Source organism: Macrobrachium rosenbergii, chromosome 26 (genome assembly GCF_040412425.1).
Source record: "Macrobrachium rosenbergii isolate ZJJX-2024 chromosome 26, ASM4041242v1, whole genome shotgun sequence".
Lineage (NCBI taxonomy): Eukaryota > Metazoa > Arthropoda > Malacostraca > Decapoda > Palaemonidae > Macrobrachium > Macrobrachium rosenbergii.
Genome location: NC_089766.1, coordinates 10,758,508 through 10,771,007, shown reverse-complemented (window position 1 = coordinate 10,771,007; position 12,500 = coordinate 10,758,508). Strand labels below are relative to the sequence as shown.

The following is a 12,500-nucleotide window of genomic DNA, read 5'->3' as shown; positions in this document are numbered from 1 at the left end:
GAGAGAGAGAGAGAGAGAGAGAGAGAGAGAGAGAGAGAGAGAGAGAAAGGCCACTTTCTAAGTAATGCACACCCTCTTATGACGAGAGACATGCTGTGTTTGACATCGAAGATATATCTTGTAACAAATGTTATAAGTTACCGCACATTATTAACTTAGACAATATTAACATAAGGACCTAGAGAAATGAATAACAAATGGCAACAAGGTCCCTTCTCTGAGAGAGAGAGAGAGAGAGAGAGAGAGAGAGAGAGAGTTGGTGACTTTCTGAATGAGGTTTAAAAAATTCATACTACTACTCAATACGAGAGAGAGAGAGAGAGAGAGAAATAATAGTTACCTTGATTCTGATGTGACCTCTTATAAAAAAAAGACATTTGTGATTTGGTATTGCTGATCAACGAGATAGACAATAAACCAGAGAGAGAGAGAGAGAGAGAGAGAGAGAGAGAGAGAGAGAGAGAGAGAGAGAGAGAGAGAGAGAGAGAGAGAAGAATGCCACCCTCTTAGGACCGAGAACATGTATTTTGACATCACCCCTTGTAACAAAGGTTATAAATAAGCCCTAGCGTACTGACAGGCTGTGTTTTGACTTAAAGAAGATATATCGAAGCAAATATGATCAACACATTAAATTATCGCATAACAATTATTATAAGTTCTACAATATTAACTTTGAGGGACACAAGTCCTACACAATGAATAACAAATGGCAACAAGGCCCCTGATCAACGACAGAGAGAGAGAGAGAGAGAGAGAGAGAGAGAAATCCTTTCTGTAATTCACAAAGGCGACTGACAGAGAAAGAAGATATATCGAGAGAAATATGATTAACACATTAAATTATCGCATAACAATTAGAGAGGAGAGAGAATAACAAATGAACAAGGCCCTTCTCTGTAGCAAAGAGAGAGAGAGAGAGAGAGAGAGAGAGAGAGAGAGAGAGAGAGAGAGCCTGTTAGTGACTTTCTGAATGCAAGGTTTTAAAAAAATTCATACTACTACTCAATACGAGAGAGAGAGAGAGAGAGAGAGAGAGAGAGAGAGAGAGAGAGAGAGAGAGAGAGAGAGACCTTGATTCTGGTGACCTCGATTAACAAGATTACGAAAAAAGACATTTGGTGATTTGGTATTGCTAGCATTCCATTCCATAACGCCCACGATAGACAATAAACCGAACGCTCTCAACCAGAGAGAGAGAGAGAGAGAGAGAGAGAGAGAGAGAGAGAGAGAGAGAGAGAGAGAGAGAGAGAGAGCATGATTCCAGTGACCCTGTTAGAACGGTGCCCGGGCGAGAGAGTTCAAAGGAATGCAGTCGAGGTCGGCCTACTTGATGCGCTCCTCAATAGTCACTCTCCTCTCAGGAACCTGTCCACTTTCATTCATCTCGAATTCTTCTTCTTCTTCTTCTTTCTTCTTCTTCTTCTTCTTCTTCTTCACTCGGTCATCATCTCACTATTTTCCTATTTCCGTTCCCTTTATTACCAGCTCTGTATTTCTCTCTATTTCCTATGGATCCTTTATCATGGATCCTTTCTATTTTTATCTTCACTTGTCATTTCTTGCATCATCACCTATTTCGTATATTTCCTTTACCATCACCTCTCTAGTTCCTGTACACCCTTTATCATGGATCTTGTTTCTTTTTATCTTCACTTTACGTTTACTGTGTCATCATCTTCGTCACCTCACTATTTCCTATATGGTTCCCATTATCAAAATAACTCTATTTTCTATGTATCCTTTATCATGGATTCTGTTTCTTGTTATCTTCACTTTTTACTTCCTGTATCATTACCTCATTTCCCATATGGTTTCCATTACCAAAATAACTCTATTTTTATGTATCCTTTATCATGGATCCTTTTTCTTCTTATCTTCACTCTTTACTTCCTGTATCATCGTCTCACTATTTCATATATCGTTTCCTTTATCATCAAGTCTCTATTTCCTTTATGCCCTTTGTCATGGATCCTACTTCCTTTATCTTGAATTTGCATTTCCTTTGTCATCATCTCACTATCTCCTATACGGTTTCCATTATCAAAATAACTCTACGTCCTATGTATCCTTTATCATGCATCCTGTTTCTTTTTATCTTCACTTTTTACTTCCACTATCATCATCTCACTATTTCCTACATGATTTCCTTTATCACCACCTCTGTATTTCTGATACATCCTTTATCACGGATCCTTTTCTTTTTATCTTCACTTGTTCACTTCCTGTATCATCACCTCATTATTTCCTATGTGGCTTCCATTATCATAATTTCTCTATTTCCTACATGCCTTCAACATGGATCCTTCGTATCTTCACTTATTCCCTTCTTTATCATCACCTCTTCTGCCTTTATATCTCCTGTTATTTTCTTCGATTTTCGATCTCTATATTCTTTTCAATCTACTTATTTCACTTTGGGCTCTTCTCGTCACATTTTAGCTTCTTTATACTTCTGATGTTATGCAAGCTTCAATTTCTCTTATTTTTCTTCCCCTAATTTTCTGAGTGTTTCCTTTCCGTTATTTTTTCTTCTCTATTTGGCTTTAACCTCACCTATTTAGCATTCTGTTTACTAATTGCTCGTTTAAATGCTTCTATGCTTCTTCCTTCCCCTCCTCTACTTTGTTTTGTTATGGTTTTTCTATTTTTTATTCCCCTTCTACTTACTTTTAGCCTGCAGTCTCTCTTCACTTTCTCTCTTTCCTCTCCAATCTTTTAAGGAAGTTCTCCTCATGTTTACTCTTTTCTTAAGACCCTCTACCGCAAAAAATCATTCCGTTTCCTTAATTCCCTGTCAATAACATTATCTGGGCAACTCTCCCACGAAGTACTCTTGTTAATCAAAGCTCCTCCCTTGTTACTGCCGTGAACATAATTCTTTAAAATCTTATTATCCTTACTTTTCTTTCCAAAGCTTGTAATGTGCACTTTTTACACCTTCCCTCTCCACATAAAGAGGATTTAAAGAACTAATAAAAGGACAAGAGAAGGTGGTGAGACAGAGGAGATTATTAAAAAGCAGTAGTAAGTTATATTAGGGGACGAAAAGGAAAAAAAAATAAAATAAGGAAAGAATAAAATAAGCAGGAAGAGGGGCAGGGAAAATGGCAACAGAATGAAGAAGATATTATAAAAACAAGAAGGTTTATAAATTTAAACTTAAAACTAATGCAAATAACAGTAAGGACAAATGAAATAACGAAAAAAATATAAAAATCAGAAGTTTGCAATTTTCAAATACAAGCAAGGACACATAATAAAAATTAAAAAACTCATTCGACTAAAAAAAACGTAACGAAAAGGAACCACGAAAACAAAGAATACGTAAAAAAACAAACAAACAAAAACAAACACAGACAAAGCAGGAAGAGCACGGACGTACCTCTTCTTCTTCTTCTTACCTGTTCACCTGGAAACCACAACGGCGCGAGTTGCCAAGTAGTCAATTAACCCACCTACCACCTGGCAACCCTCCCAGACGCTCATCGCATAAAACCACTAATCTTTTTTTTTTTTTATCGCATATTCCTTTTCCACGAGAAACTTTCTCTGTCCATCAGACATTCAGACATGATGAATGTGAAAAGAAAAGCTGAATACATAATACAGTAACAAAAAAGAGATGACAATCACTCAGTAATTCATCAAAACATCGGTTTGAACCCTGGTTTGAACCTCTCAGTGGTCAATGCTCCCAAGTGCAACCACCTACAAGGCCAGGCTCTGTCTCTCTCCTTTTCTGTCCTCCCGATCCATTATGCCCGCCGGATAACTAACCCATACAACCCTACAACCCCCTCCCCCTATCCACAGCCCATACAACCCCCTCCCCTTATCCATAGCTATACCCTCAAGGAGGTTAGATTTAAATCTAACCTCCCTGACCAACTCCAATCGCCGTCCCCTACCCTGGGTATTAGACTATATAGAGCAACTCAGTTCCGATTCCTGTTAATAATCTGAATTCCTTAAAATTCCTAATTCAATACAAGTTACATACCACGAATTTATAATAGATCTGACGCCAATGTATTAATCTATTTTAGCTCCGTTCTGCCACTCGATTTTGGCTTGACTTAGAATGTAGACATTTCTTGCTTTTACGCTGCATTGGAAATGAATCTATTTAACCAACTGAATCAGTATTCTCTTCGATAATGGACGTATTGTTGAGTTTACAGGTACGTAAGTAAATAATACACAGCCTGGTAGAAAAGGAATACAGCTGTCACCGCAACAATTGAGATTTCATACTAAACAGATGTAAGACATTTGTATGCAGGTGCGCTAAGCAGGCTAACATGCGATTATTATTTTAAACAAAACACGTAAAACATCTGTATGAAGTTGCAGTAAAACACACACATACACTATATCTATATGTGTGTGTGTGTGTATATGTATGTATATATATATGTGTATATATATATATATATATATATATATATATATATATATATATATATATATATATATATATATATATATATATATATATAAAACCGGAATTACCCCCAAAGTAAAATCACGTCTTTATCTTTTTCCCGGCTTAAAATTTTAACGATTTTGACAAACGATGAATTTACCTCACTTCATCAATGGTGAGTTGCGATTTCACAAAGATCCTTTTCAATATTTATGTGTTTTCGCAATTCCAAATACAGAATTTGTTCTTCCACCTTATTCTACTTCAGCGGATGGCTGAGAGAGAGAGAGAGAGAGAGAGAGAGAGAGAGAGAGAGAGAGAGAGAGAGAGAGAGAGAGAGAGAGAGAGAGGTTCTTACTCTACATCTGGTATAAACTTTTGGTTTAACGACCTAAACATCTGTGCAAGTATTTCATCCACTGTTCCTATCCGTAAAAGGTGAAAAAGGCTATATTATAAAGTATTCATATTAAAATAAACAGCAAAATTGTTACCACACACAAACCACTTAAAATCTAATATGACATTTTAATTGTATTTTCAACACAAGGAGAAGTGAAAGCTTCAGAAGGGTTAGATTCTAAATGGCTGGTAGCTACCTCAATGACTACAAGTTTGATTTTATGCAAATTCTGAACAAAAGGTGCTGCCTGAATGACCAATTCTGATTGTACGACAAAAGCACAAAGCCTTAAATGGCTGTTACCTCGAATATTTAAAATATAGCACACAGCTATTTTTTTTTTAAAGGCTACTTTTATCATACCAGTGAGTTAAAAGAACTCTATTCTAGGGCTGGCCTGAAGGATTAGTTGGTAATCTTTCGTGTAAAATTTATTTTTAGTAAATTAGATTTTATCCAGGAAGTTGCAGAATTATAAAACTTCGTCAAAATTTTAGAACTGTTTCTGGAGAAAATTTTTAATTTCAGCTAAAATTTCTTTCATTGTGTGATTTATAAAATACAAGTTTCTTGGGCGTTGATATTTATAAGTACATTATTATTATTATTATTATTAATTATTATTATTATTATTATTATTATTATTATTATTATTATTATTATTATTATTATTATCCAGAAGAGGAACCCTGTTCACGTGGAACAAGCCCAGAGGGGCTTGAAATTCAAGCTTCCGAAGAATAAAACGTTCATTTGAAAGGAGCAACAGAAGTTACCAAGAAATACAGAAAGAAGAGATCAGTTACTGGAGAAGAAAAAATAAACTAACAAATCAATAAATAAATAGATAAAAATGTAAGTTTAATATATAAAAAAAAATGTAAATTATTAAAATACAAGGAGAATTGTTGTGCTTCTGGAGAGAGAAAGTTATAGGTCTGTTCTATAACAATTGATTCACTCATCACGAATCATCCCTGTCTGGCACTTCCCGTCCACCTGACGACAGGTAGCTTCCCCATTACAGACAGGCTATTGGTCAGAGAAAGTTCCGAGCTTACTCATCAGTAGCAGTGCCGACGCTATAATCTTAAGCAGTCCACTCTGCGAGAGACAGAGAGAGAGAGAGAGAGAGAGATCAGTAGACGCTCCTTGAGCTCAAACAACAAAAGAGATTTCAGATCCAATCACAACTTAGAGAGAGAGAGAGAGAGAGAGAGAGAGAGAGAGAGAGAGAGAGAGAGATCAGTAGACGCTCCTTGAGCTCAAACAACAAAAGAGATTTCAGATCCAATCACAACTGAGAGAGAGAGAGAGAGAGAGAGAGAGAGAGAGAGAGAGAGAGAGAGAGAGAGAGAGAGAGAGAGAGAGAGAGAATCAGTAGACGCTCCTTGAGCTCAAACAACAAAAGAGATTTCAGATCCAATCACAACTGAGAGAGAGAGAGAGAGAGAGAGAGAGAGAGAGAGAGAGAGAGAGAGAGAGAGTAGACGCTCCTTGAGCTCAAACAACATCTGAGATTTCAGATCTAATCACAACTGAGAGAGAGAGAGAGAGAGAGAGAGAGAGAGAGAGAGAGAGAAAGTCAGTAGACAACCTTAAAGCTACATCATCTACAAGTTCACATATATCAACTACTTGAGAGAGAGAGAGAGAGAGAGAGAGAGAGAGAGAGAGAGAGAGAGAGAGAGAGAGAGAGAGAGAGAGAGAGAATGAACTGCAGTGGTTATTTCTATAGCCCGATCTTGTCTAGGGTCCAATTAACAAAAATATTAATCTTATTTACGACTATCAATTTTGATGACCTAACATCTTCAGCTTCATTACTATTCCATACAGAGAGAGAGAGAGAGAGAGAGAGAGAGAGAGAGAGAGAGAGAGAGAGAGAGAGAGAGAGAGAGAGAGAGAGAGGCAACTGTGGTTATTTCTCTAACTTGATCTTACCTGAGTCTGATCAACAAAAATATTAATCTTATTTACGACTGTATAAATTCTGATGACCTGAAATCTTTACCATACAGAGAGAGAGAGAGAGAGAGAGAGAGAGAGAGAGAGAGAGAGAGAGAGAGAGAGAGAGAGAGAGAGAGAGAGAGGTGTTATATTAAGCTCGACAACATTTTAGTTTGGACAGATAAATTCATGTAAAAAGTTACTTACTTGAATATAATGAGGACAGGTGTCACGATTTATCTAAAATATTTTATGTAGATAGACAGATAATATAGACAATGTGGGTGTGCCTCGCGCACTCGTGCGCACGCAAGTATATGCAGGCTTGTAAGCAAATAAATATTGGCTACAGGACATGTTCACAAAATCAATACAACCTATGGTCGTTACAGAGCAACAAAATGCACCCCAATGAATAACATTGCCATAGTAATGACTAAACATACACACGTCACACTTCCGGATACACATATGTGTGTATTTGTATTCTGCCCACGGACAATGCATAAAAGAACCCACGCTCTTACACACCTGTGACCAGAATGTGGGGTATATATAAATATAAACCTTTTATATTTACAGATACCCTCTTGCATGGTAAAGCTACCTGTTATTACAACATCAGTAATATCGCCCACACTATCACAACAATAATTTTTTCCCCACCGACCACAATAGCTTCAACCCACCAAGCTTAATTACCCAAATATCTCATTATTTACGAAATAACCCAGTTGCTCCTGCAAGCACAAGAAGTGTATGCGTCCCTTGCCGCAAGACATTGCGTCTCCTAGTCTGTAAGACTGATGTTGCACCATGTGGTCTATAATGCGGCGAAACATTGCACAAAGAAGTTAACATAACCAAAAATTGCATCAAGTATTCAACATAATATATATTATTTTCCATTAAGGTAACATTCAAGTCATCTCAGTCTGTTAAGGCAACAACGTCACAAGAGTCAAGACTAAACTGACATGTTTTTTCAACTAATATATGTCAGCTCGATTTTAAGTTTGGGGAACACATGCTTTAAGGTGTCTAAAAACGTGTTTGCCTGACGTCGATTTGATAATGGGAAATTCAATCTTTGGTAAAAGCATTTTTAAATTTTGGTAAAAACTGATACTTTACACTGGCCCATCAAAGTCAAAGATCGGTGCACAGAAAAGTCTGAGTAAATACATTTTAAAAATCCTGGTCGAAATTGGGGAATAACCACAAAAATTAGATCCAATAATCAAGTGAACAGTCAGTGAGGTTCGAAGAAAACACGAGCACTGAACAAAATAACAATCACTTGGTATGAAGCTGCCAACCTATTTTTTTTTTTTTTTTTTTTGACGGATGGGATAGAATAAAGCCAGTTGAGACTGTGTGATGTGGGACGCATGACTAGAATGTAGGGAGAGTGAGAAAAAAAAATCGTGGGGTATAAGTAATCCCCCCTGAACGTTTTCGACCTTGAACAGATTGACAATAGCTCGTTAACGTTTCCATAAAAGCTCCGGTAATTCTTTCACTAATACATCTGCATTTCGTGAATCACAATGTAAACTAACACATTACGAAATCACTAATTAATGGTTGATTATGTTAATAGCAATTTCCATATCAATATAACTAAGCTAACCTCAAACTAGAGAGAGAAACCCTTACCTTGTAGGAAAATCGTACACATCAGCAAACGGCGGTCATTAGTATTCCATTCGTTTGTATCACTCACTATTACAACCAACGTTCCATTTCCATTCGCAAAATGTCGCACTACAAACAAGACACAACACAAACAAAAGCGGAATCAATCTTTATGAAAATGAAACTGCTCCCGAAAACGGCGGGGAAAGCGCACACACAGTCACACACCATCACAACCAGACTAAGAATGACAACCCTTAATGAACCAGCTGTTACTCATCTTTACTGGCGCCATCTCTTAGAGGAGAAAGCAACTAAGGTAGAACGACTCCCGTTTTCTTTACGATATCTGTATACTACTGGACTCTAACCCCGTTTTCTTTACGCATTCTATTTAAGACGGAAGCACGCGCGAAAACTAGTCATTACGCAACGTACCGACGTCTCCGTTCGCGTCGATACGTTCTTCACTCATCAATATATTTACATTGAGGGACTACGTGGTACCAATTAACGAAAAAATATTAATTACAGAACAACTTTTTAATCTCTCATGACGGTAATTCTTCCACCTGATCCCCACTGATGAAGACAACAAAGAAAGAGAAGACACCTAATTATGGCATAAATTACCAATACTTGTTACAGTTCAGGTTGGCGAATCTCATTACGGCCAAAATGACAACAAAAAAGGCGAGTGGCTCTTCAGAATAAATGGTAATCAGCAAAAGGTTAGGTACGCGTAATGTCGCCCTTGCTGATTATAATTAATTCGCAGCATCCGACTTTCCAAAGCGTCCAGGGTACGATATGTGTGCATGTGAGATGGAGATAACATGCAGTTTCGACGAGTAATGGCGCGCGCGCGCGCGTACCCACACGCGGGCGCACACACAGACACACATATATATATATATGTATAATATGTATGAAGTTGTGTCCACTATACATGCGTTATATTTATATATATGATCATAAATATTAAGCCACAAATACCACTTCACATCAAATTCACTATATCTTGGGAATAACTTTCCCTAAGGGGAATCATAATTAATAAGATCATTGGCCCTGTCAGGATTCGAACTTGGGCTCTTGGTTTTACATACAGTGCTAAAAAAAATAAGTGATCCCTACGGCATAATGAATTCGATATTTAAGTAACATTTGTGGATTAATATCTGTGTATATATATATATATATATACATATATATACATATATATATATATATATATATATATATATATATATATATATATATATATATATACACATACTGTATATATATACAAAACCAGCCAGACTACTGATCTGACTGTCTTCCAACCCTGGAAAACCAAAATCCACACGAAGTGTTAAAAAAAGCTTATTTCTCAGGTACAATAAACTCACTATTAAGTAATATTTGTGGCTTAATATCTGTGTATATATATAAAAAACCCAGACTACTGAGCTGACCGTTTACCACCGCTGGAAAACCAAAAACCACTGACTGTTTACTTAGCTTATAAAAAATACTGCGGACGCTTAATTTCGCTAATGTGTGACTCCTTTTAAAATTCCGAGTTTCGTAAAAATAAACGGAATAAGACGCAATTAATAGCGATCTTGTGCTAACATAATATTCTTGGCACAAATTCACGTTACAGGTTTAATGCGAGTGGGCTAGGTTTGGGGAAATTCGGGTACTTGATTAAATACTGCATTTAATTTGTTGATTTTTCAAAGCATCTTTTAATAACTTGAGCAAGTTCATGTTAGAATTTTCAATAATCGACGTTAAGAAATTAACGATAATTAAAACAATAACATTTAAAATATTCATACATGTTCATTTATTAATGACAAATTTATATATACATATACATATATATACACATACACACACACACACACACATATATATATATATATATATATATATATATATATATATATAAATATATATACATATATATGAGTGTACCTGTTTATGTTTATATATGTATATATAGTATATATATGTATATATATACATATATATATGTGTATCCATAAACACATACACACACACATATATATATACACACACACATATATATAATATATATAAATTTTTCATTAATAAATGAGCAAGTAAGAATATTTGAACACCGTCATTGTTTTAATTATAATTATTAAAAGATACCTTGACAAATCAGCATATTAAATGCAGTATTTAATCAAGAGTCAGAATTCCCCTAAAACTAGCCCACTCGTATTAAACCTGTAATGTGAATCTGGACCTAGAATATTATTCATGTTAGTATAAGATCGCCGCCAATTACGTCTTTTCCCGCTTATTTTTAAGAGACTCGGAATTTTAAAAGGATTCACTCATTAGCGAAATTAAGCGTCTGCAGCATTTTTATGAGTTAAATAAATACTTCATTGGTTTTTGGTTTTCCAGCGTTGGTAGACGGTCAGCTCAGTAGTCTGGGTTATGTATGTATATATATATATATATATATATATATATATATATATATATATATATATATATATATATATATATATATATATATATACACACAGATATTAAGCCACGAATATAACCTACTAAAGAATTCATTATACCTTGGGAATAACTTTTCTTTTAGCGCTGCATGTAAACCAAGGGCCCAGGTTCGAATCCTCACAGGGAAAATGAGCTTATTAATTATAATATATATATATATATATATATATATATATATATATATATATATATATATATATATATATATATATACATACATACACAAACATATACTGTATATGTATATACAAACACACACTAAATCACCCACATACATTATAATACTCTTTAGTACTCTCTAATTATCCCAGTCAAATCAAATAAATCCAATGCAGTACAACGCAATGTATCTAACAGGACTAATCCAGAAGATGTATTGTGCAATAATTACTCCAAGTTCTACCAACAATGGCCGCCAATCAACGGTTAATCAACAAGTACCAATCAAAATCAAGCAGTCTTATGGTGGCTATGTCCGTGTAATGTACTCAAACCTAGATATCGGACTGATACCTTGTTAAAACAAGCACATATATATATATATATATATATATATATATATATATATATATATATATATATATATATATATATATATATATATATATATATATATATATATATATATATATATATACTGTATATATCATATAATGCACACACACATATATAAACATACATACACCCACACGTATATACTGTGAGTATATATAATGTTTACCAATGAAAGTTTTCCCTAAATAACATTCTATACGCAATAACAAAACTGTTATGTCAACAATATGCTAAAAATAACTAAGGCTAAAAAAACCCTGAATGGAAATTAATGAAGATAATGAATCCCCATTCATGTACGTGGAGTTATTAGTAGACCGAGGAGGAGGAGGAGGAGGAGGAGGAGGAGGAGGAGGACGGGGGGGCGGTTAACTCAACTGTGCCAATTTTAATTAGTTTCTCATTGCATCAAATCCGGCTCTTCTCGAGCCTCTTCAACGCATGTGACGCAATTCTATCGCAACTAACAAACGTACGCACGCACAAACTCCAACATCAACTCCAAAATTAACTCTGCATTTGCTGGTGTAACTCAGTGGTTCTCAATCTGGCACCCCAACTAATGTTATCACCAACGTGGCACCCCTTCTTCACCATCCCACCATATCGCACGAATTAACTTCGTATCCAATGAATAACATTATTACCCATACTCAACCCAAAATCAGCACGCCTTACATGAGGAAATATACTGTGCAAACAAGAGCATATCAGAAGAATTAGATAAACACAGAGTAGACACACTGATAATAATTATATGAAGACTTCTACAAACTTTTTTTTTTTACAAATGTTCACTGAGATGATCTAGCCTAGACAAAATTCATGACAATCTTGCGGCACCCCTAGGCACTGTCAGTGGCACCCAGTTTGAGAATCACTAGTGTAACTGAATTAACGAGATGCGATTCAATTTCCGACCAACACTTATATGCCAGTAAGTTTCTTCAAGGTTAGTTTGGTATTCTTTAATCAACGAGAGACGAT

The 12,500-nt window shown here is 35.5% G+C and overlaps 1 protein-coding gene across 1 annotated transcript in view; it reads right to left on the bottom strand.

Annotated features, from left to right (window-relative positions):
• Window positions 1–8,667, bottom strand: part of LOC136853022 (putative polypeptide N-acetylgalactosaminyltransferase 9) — a 344,125-nt gene extending 335,458 nt beyond the window's left edge. The window contains exon 1 of the mRNA XM_067128181.1: window positions 8,442–8,667. The gene's annotated coding sequence lies outside the window, so the exon portion shown is untranslated. The remainder of the gene's footprint in view (window positions 1–8,441) is intronic.
• Between the last annotated feature and the right edge of the window lie 3,833 nt (window positions 8,668–12,500).